The sequence below is a fragment of the Macaca nemestrina genome, chromosome 18 (assembly GCF_043159975.1).
Source record: "Macaca nemestrina isolate mMacNem1 chromosome 18, mMacNem.hap1, whole genome shotgun sequence".
Lineage (NCBI taxonomy): Eukaryota > Metazoa > Chordata > Mammalia > Primates > Cercopithecidae > Macaca > Macaca nemestrina.
The window spans coordinates 48,015,885-48,024,475 of NC_092142.1; the positions used below are offsets into that span (position 1 = coordinate 48,015,885).

Below are 8,591 nucleotides of genomic sequence, written 5' to 3' on the forward strand. Positions count from 1 at the left end.
CTTCATCCTCACCAAGTCCAGACTCATCATGCCTCCTCCACCTCTTCAAATGCTTCCCTTCTTCCTCCTCCACTTTCCTTTCCCATCAGGCCACTGGAGTTTATAGTTGAAACCACATGCCCCAGGGTGTTCCTGACCCCTGCTCTTTGCTTAAGCTATTCTCCTACCCAGCATGCCACCACCTCTTCCCTACTTCCCTAAACATGGACTATACTCAGAGCCAACCCAAGCCACCACGTCCTCTTAGTAGCCTCCCCTGATGTTGCAGCCCACACTGATGGCTTTTCTGAATCAAGGACACCTCATAGCAGGAAATCTGGTCCCATTTCTATCGGTGTCTCATGTCTCCAACTCCATTGTAAGCTCCCGGGGGCAAGGACTGTGTTATACTTACTTCTGACGTTCCTAAAGACCCCTGCCACAGTTGGAGTCCTGGTGGTCAAGAAATGGCTCACCCAGATGGGGTTATTTGAGGAGTATTAATAAAGGAACTTGTTTGCAGAGTTTAGAGAAACTAATAAAGGATAGTATGGTGTCCAGGACTGGCTAAAGCAGGGAGCCGATACCCCCACCTGCACCCCACCGTCTGAGGCCTGGAGGAGCAAAGGGAGCTGGCAGTTTCCCAAACTGGAGAGAAGAATGTAAAGGAAGAGCCACCTGATGGGTGATGTGGCCTGCAGGGCCAAGCCACAGTGACCTGGCAGGAGAGAACAAGGAATAAAACCCTCGCCTCTTGCTCCTCCCATCTTCCTACCTTCATTGGCAGCTTTCATTGGCCAAATGCAAGCAGAAGCCAGAAGGCAGGGGAGTCAGATCAGTTCACATAGGTCAGCCCCTGAGCTGCAGCAGAGTGGAGAAGAGTAGAGAAGGAATCTGGACAAGCCAATAGACTCTACAGTGTAAGACTCAGAGCTGGAAGCCTGCTTAGTTCTCTAGTGCCTCCTCCCAGCCTGGTACCCAAATCCCTGCTGACAGGACATCTGCCCCATCTGCAGTCCTTCTCCTATACGGTTAACATGGCTCCATAGCTGTCTAAAAAGTGCATCTCTGAACCATTGACTTTGTGATGTAAATATCCCAAGAAAGCAAATCGTGTTTGTGCTGGGGTTGACCATTTTCGTGTTCATGGTAAGCTGACAATGAAAGTAGCATCCTTACTCCCTGAGGAGAGCAGGTGCCTCCATGATTAAGGAGCATGTTGGAAAGGGTGGGAACATTGGGCTCTATGATAATTGGCACATTCTTCCATCTGGTCCCTTTACAATGCTTGGAATTTATAAAGCCACTGCTGGAGTTTATGCAAAATCTCTTGCTTTTAATTAAGTGGCCTAGTTTCAGTAAATAGTGTGACAGGGAGGAATCTATCAGTAGGGACTGATGTTATGAGCAAAAGAGTTGCCAGGCCCAGTGGAAATGCAGTCTCCATATGGAGAGACTTGGAGGGAGCTGCTCTGGCAGGACGTTGCCATTTCAGTGATCACAGACCAAACAGAAGCCTCCAGACGCAACTCTGGAGTGAAATGAAGCCAAGACTGTCTGCTTCCAAGGAGAATAGCTGCAGACCCCAGACTGCCCTGTGGACACCGCAAGCCCAGAATTCACACAGCTGAAATGGACCATCTTCCCAGCTGCTGGCCCAGGGCCAAAGATGGGGCTGGATCCATGGTGCAGTTTTCACCACAGTCCAAAAAGAAGTGAGAAAAATGACAGCAAAGTCAGCTCTTTAAAACTAATGTAAAATTTGGCCACGCAAGGTGGCTCATGCCTGTAATTCCAGCACTTTGGGAAGCCGAGGTGGGTGGATCACTTGAGGTCAGGAGTTCAAGACCAGCCTGACCAACACGGTGAAACCCCGTCTTTCCTAAAAATAAAAGAAATTAGCTGGGCATGGTGGTGCACACCTGTAATCTCAGCTATTTGGGAGGCTGACGCAGGAGAATTGCTTGAACCCAGGAGACAAAGGTTGCAGTGAGCTGAGACGGTACCACTGCACTCAAGTCTGAACGACAAAAGCGAAACTCTGTCTCAAAAAAAAAAAAAAAAGAACAAAACAAAACAAAAAACCCAACAAAAAAAAAAAAACCACCACTAATGTAATTCCATTTAACGAACTTTTTAAAATTTTGTATTTTTATACATTGTATTATTCCTTCTTTCTTTGCCTGATGTGAAACTGTCTTTTGTTTAACAAGAGATTTTAAAAGTAGACAGTCAGGGTTTTTAAAAATGTAGTTTCCTAACTTGAGCTCCATCCCCCCCACCACACACATACACATTAAGAAATATGAGTGGTCCATGAAATCCCAAGCACTGGCCACTCATGGTCTAACGATGTGTCAAGATGCCCATGTTCAGATGGGGAAGATGAGATTCTGAGACTTAAAACAGGTCCAGGAAGGTAGGTGGAAAACTGTCATCCCACAGTGTTGCTGCTTTTCCCCAGGCCCCACAAGGTTGTGGTGACTTAACAGTGGGGAGAGGAGGCAGGGAGCCTGGGAGCTCCCCCCGACCTCTGCTGGGGCATGCCTCCTCCAAGTGAGTCACCCCTGCCTGGCACTCCAGGAGCAGCATAACAGAAATGCCTTCACCACATTAGAATCAGGCTGTGGCCCCTCCCGCTCTCTTCTTCCTTGACTTCCACGGGATTCAGATGGCATCCACATCTTCAGCTCACATTTTTAAGGTTCATGCTTTACTGCCCAAGAAGATGGACCAGTGATTTGAAGTTAAGCAGGCCTGGCCTGGCCACTTAACCAACAGAAACTTGACTTCGGTGAGCTTCCTAACCTCTCTGATTCCCCAATGCCTGATCATTTATTTGCTCTCTACTCCACTAAAACTCCAGGTGGGCAGGGACTGTGCCAATCTTGTTTACAGATCTGTCTGTAGCACCTAACACAGGGCCAGGCTTATAGCTAGCACCTAGAAAATACACTTTAAAAAAAACCTCATTCTGTAAAGGTTTCAAGACTACAAGCCCACATCTGTGGAATGGATGTGATAATGATACCTTTCTCTTACATTTCTAGGAAAGCTTTGCAATATTATGATAATTATGGCCACAGGTACACTTGCAAACTGTCAGTTCCCTACCACCCAGACACCAAGGACTGTAGCAGGGAGTGTCAGCATGACCAGGGAACAAGATTTCCCATGATCCAGTCCTGGGAGACATCAGCTGTGTAGCAGAATTCATGGAAATCCGGCAAGGTCCAGAGCAGCTCCCCAAGAAAACGAATCAAAGGGAAGGCTTTGGGCACACCCTGCTCTCCACCAGACCCAGGCTGCCTGACTCAGGTGTCTTTCCTACCGGGAGATGCTGTCACAAAGTTGGTATTTGTGTCACACAGGGAGATTGTAAAATGCTGTATTTGGAAACATGAATGTGTAATGTCTCCCTGGAAATCTACAGCTTCTCAGTGAAAGATACAAGTGCAGTCCAAGACAGACATGTTTAATTAGTGGGCAAACTTGACATTTCCAGTGTTTGGACTAGACAGAGGGAAAGCCAAGAGCAAACCGAGGTCTATTCTTCATCCCCTCCCCCCAGCTTGCTGACAGAGAATAATTTATTGGGTTTAAAGAAAAATGAATGTCTTTACAATAACAGCAGAGAAAAGGCCAGGAGATCCAAGGGTGGTTATTAAATAATTGTCACCACTAAACATGCGTCTCCCTCATCTTCTCCACTCCTGCCCTTCTTGGGACCCTGCTTGATCAACATGCATATGCTCATGCTGGCGTTTCTGTCCACCCAGTCTCTTGGGTGCTGGGTCTCAGAGGTGCTCTTGTGTTACCCACATCTGAGATCTGCAATTCTAATTTTTTGATATCTAAGATATCTGAGTCCTCCTTATCTTTCTCAGGCTCATGATTGCTTGCAGTAACTTTCTTTCTTCTTTCTTTCTTTCTTTCTTTCTTTCTTTCTTTCTTTCTTTCTTTCTTTCTTTCTTTTTCTTCTGTCTTTTTCTTTCTTTCTTAGAGACTGTGTTTCACTCTGTGGCTCAGGCTGGAGTGCAGTGGCGTGACCTCACTGTAACCTCAAACTCCCGGGCTCAAGTAATCCTCTTGTCTCAGCCTCCTGAATAGCTGGGACTGCAGGTGTGTGCCACCATGGACAGCTAATTTTAAAAATTTCTGTAGAGAAAGGGGTCTCATTATGTTTCCCAGGCTGGTCTCAAACTTCTGGGCTCAAGCAATCATCCCACCTCAGCCTCCCAAAGCACTGGGATTACAGGCATAAGACACTGTACCCAGCCAGCTTATTAACTGGTCCCCACCCCTCCTGCCCTCCCACCACTCTGAGTTTACACATTTCTGCCAGAACAAGTTTTGCAGAGCATGGCTTTGTTTGTGTCTCTTCCTTTTACCAAGGTTTTCAGTAGTTCTTTATTTATTAAACAAGATCGATTGTATACCTTACATGGCCAAGCCCCGGGAGTCAATGATGTCTAAGGCTGCCTTGAGATGAAGCCCAAATATTTAATCTGGCATTTAGTCATACCTCAATGTACCCTTCTGAGTTTATCCCTCCTCCCTCCAATCTTGTACTTTTTATTTATTTATTTGTTAGAGACAGGGTTTCACCTCTGTTGCCGATGCTGAGTGCAATGATGTGATTACAATTCACTGCAGCCTCGGCCTCTAGGACTCAAGTAATTCTCCCACTTCAGCCTCCCAAATAGCTGGGACCATAGGTGTGTGTCACCACACCTATCTACTTTTTTATTTTTTGTAGAAATGAGGTTTTGCTATGCTCCCGGGCTGGTCTTAAACTCCTGGACTCAGATGATCCTCCTTCAAAATGTTGTGCTTTAGACACATCCACAACCCGCTAGTTCTCTGATACTCCCTGCATATCTCCATCCTCAAATGCACCTTCACTGAAGAACTTCTGTGCACAGTGTTGAAGACTTTTCATCTATTTTTTTGTTCATTACTGGCCATTATTTACAAGACCAGGATTCTTACTGCTCATGCCTTCATTTACACAAATCCCTTCACCGAAATGCTCCTCTTTTCTCCAGCTCCCTCATTCTTTAATGGCCAAGCTAAATGTCACATGTGATGCTCCTCGTGGTATTATCATTCACCCACCTTCATGTTGCCATAGAACCTTCCTTGAAGTCCCCTTACACTACCTGACACACTTTACCCTATAGATCATGGAATAACTCAGAAATTGATAACCAAAAGAACATATCAGTCAGGGTTCAATCAAAATAAATGAATCATATGATAAATGTTTGAGGTGATGAATATCTTAATTACCCTGATTTGATCACTACCCATTGTATGCATTTAACAGAATATCACATGTACCCCTAAAATATGTACAATCATTATGTATCGATTAAAAAGTAAACCACTCTGATATGTCAAACAGAGGGAACATAATTGGTTACACAAGTAATGGAAAAACAGAAAAATCAAGCAAACGATGCAAGTCAGCCAAAGATTGGTGATGGCAAGAAGCTGCTACCACCACAAGACTGGTGGGCAGGCAGGAAGTGTGGTTACCAGAGCCCTGGTTTCAGGTCATCCAGCAGAAGCTGGAAATGTGGTAGGTCATTCAGTGAGGGCTAGAGCCTCAGAGGAGACGTGACCTCTAGCAGAGATGTTGCTGGAGGCCATGGAGGGAGATGCCCTGCTTCTCTCCTCTTTTCACCATCTGATTCGCCCCAAGAGCTGCCTGTGGCTGAACCCAGATGGAGGTGAGCTGGCGTGGGAACCTGAGACTCCTGGCTCCATGATATAGAGCAGGGCAGGGCAGGAGTGGGGAACTACACAGCTCGCATGCAATACCTCATGTTTCTAAAACTAGAACACTTCATTAAAGTAACAGCGTGTTTCATTAACTCATCTCCAGCATGAAACCTTACATAATACTTTTAAGGAAATGCAAACCCTTCAGTGTAGCTTATTTCCCTCGTTCACCCTCCATTCCTAGCAATTCTTCACTTTGCTCCAGCTGCCTTGAGCCTGACGCCAAGGAGAACCACCGTGACCTTTTCCTGGGCTGAGGCTCGTGACTCATTTCCCACCAAGCTCAGCTCTTGGTTTGTGGAGTCACTTCATTTGCCCTAAGGAGACTTCAGTGGGTTATTCTCTACTAATGCTCATGACCCAAAAGGCTTACACTTGCCCCGTTGGTCTCTTCCAGGACACCACGTTTTCCTGCCATGGCAAGGCTAAGGGAAGTGCTCCACCGGGGACAGTAGAAAGTAAGATGAAGGCTGTGGGCTCAAATCTCAGGGTTTGAACTTCAAACGCACACCCTGCTGTCTTGGCTACTGACCTTGGGCATTGACTTGGTCTCTCCAGAGTTACAGCTTGCAATGGGAGCATCTACCTCATAAGGTTACTGTGAGGATTAAGTAAAATGATACATGTAAAACAGTTGGCCCAATTCCAACTACGTAATGCATTTAGTAGCTGTGAGCTATCATCATTTTTCCTTTACAATCAGAACAGCCAAACCATCATGAAAGCCCATGGGTTGTGTGGATGTAGCAGCCAGCTCCACATTCTCCAACAACTTTGTTTTTAATCAAGCAAACATTCTTTTCATAATTACTTTGTATGTCACTAAGTCCAGCTAATTTCCAATGCTTCAGAATCGTCTTGGAATGTTACAGCTGGTAGAGAGCTTAAAGATTGTCTGGTTTAGTTCTCTCTCACTACATAAAGAGGGCCAAAACACAGGGTAAATTCGTCTTCTGTATATACGTATATAGATAGATAGATAGAGAGAGATATCCATATATACAGTCATGCATCACATGGCATTTCGGTCAATGATGGACTGCATATATAACGGTGTTCCTGTAAGATTATAGTATCACATTTTTATTGTTCTTTTCTATGTTTAAATATGTTTAAGGACACAATGTGCTGCAATTGCCTACAGTATTCATCACAGCAACATGCTGTCCAGGTTTATAGCTTGGGAACAATAGACTATAACACATAGCCTAGGTATGTAGTCAGCTATACCATCTAGGTTTGTATAAGTACACTCCATGAGGTTCACACAAATGATGAAATTACTTAATGGTGGATTACTCAGAACATATTTCCTTCATTAAGCAACACATGACTGTATATATCATGGCAAAAAGAAACAAGAAGAAAACATATAAGCATTTATGAACTTACCACTTAGAGATAAATAAGTTATCATTTTCTACATAACCATTTAGTGTTTCTTATAAATATTTTTAAATAAAGATGAAATTATAGCATACCTACTCTTTTAAAAAGTAACTTTTTATCCAAATAACACCATTTCTTCATCATCTTTCCATGACATTACATATCATTTTAAGAGCTTCACTTGTTTATTTTATTTAATAAATTCCACTTTTTAAAAAATTGGAAACATTTAGGATGGTTCCAATTTTTCACCATTATAAACAATGGCTTCAAAATGCTTCTGAACGGGACCAAATACCACCTTTTCCTCTGAGCACTTTAAGTCCTTTGGGCTACAATAAGATGCTGAGTTTTCAAGCAAACTGTCTGGTTTCTTCAAGCTGCCTCCTCCAGCAAGGAGATTTCTCACCTGTTGTTACATGAACCTATTCTTGCAGCATGTCCATGAGGTCAGCCCTTGCAGAGCTACAATGAGTGAGTCTGAGGAGCAGGTCTCAGCATGGCTGGCTTCCTTGGCCTTTTGCCAGATGAAATCTATCCACATGTATTCTTCAGGTGTGGGCCCACGTTACAGGCACAGGGGCATTATGTGAAGCTCCACAAATGCTTTCTTAAAGATGATGCGTGATATCACAAGGTGACTCTATGATGTGTTTTCCCATCCTCTGCCTTTTCAGGACCTGCAGGGCAGGCTTTGTGTTATATAGGAAGCTTCTGAACTGAGAGCAGCCCCTGGGAGCGTCAATCAGACTCCCCAGACTAGAAAGAACTTAGAAGCAGTGGCCAATGTTCTTGGGATGTGGCCAGTGATGTTGCAGTCTCTAATTCCAGGCCTTTTGTGTAGTCATAAGAGGCTGGTGTCCTGGAGATAATTATGGGGCACTGGGAACAATCCCTAGCCCCAAAACTTATTCTCCAACAACCTGTGACAGTGCCTCAAGCTCTGCCCTAACAAGATATCAAGGTGATAGATATGAAGGCTTTCATAAATTCCTCTGATAAAATCCACAAATCTCAGGAGAAGGAACATACTAATCTACGACCAGCCCCTGGTCCTCCCCTAGGATTCCCTTGTGAGAAGGAGTCAGTATTCGTTTGCTTGGACTACCTTTACAAAGCATCGGACTGGATGAAGAACAACAGAAATTTATTTCCCACAGTTCTTCGGGCTGGAAGTTTGAGATCGAGGTGTTGATAGGGTTGGCTCCTTCCTTCTGAGGCCTGTGAGAGAAGGATCTGTGCCAGGCCTCTGTCCTTGGATTATATATAGATGCTACCATCTTCTCTCTGCATTTTCACACGGCCTTCCATCTGTAGGGGTCTGTGTCCAAGTCTCCTCTTCTTATAAGGACATCAGTCATAATGGATTAGGGACTGCCTTTGTGACTTTATTTAAACTTAATTGCCTCTTTTAAGATCCTATCTCCAACTACAGT

At 44.5% G+C, this 8,591-nt stretch overlaps 1 long non-coding RNA gene across 4 annotated transcripts in view; it reads right to left on the bottom strand.

The window, feature by feature from the left end:
* Positions 1–7,916, bottom strand: part of LOC105492239 (uncharacterized) — a 33,547-nt gene extending 25,631 nt beyond the window's left edge. For all 4 annotated transcript variants that reach the window (XR_003020542.2, XR_011616428.1, XR_003020538.2 and 1 more), the window contains exons 1-2: positions 7,565–7,916; positions 6,299–6,364 (exon numbers count right to left, since the gene is read on the bottom strand). This is a non-coding gene — a long non-coding RNA (uncharacterized lncRNA). The remainder of the gene's footprint in view (positions 1–6,298; positions 6,365–7,564) is intronic.
* Positions 7,917–8,591: the final 675 nt, after the last annotated feature.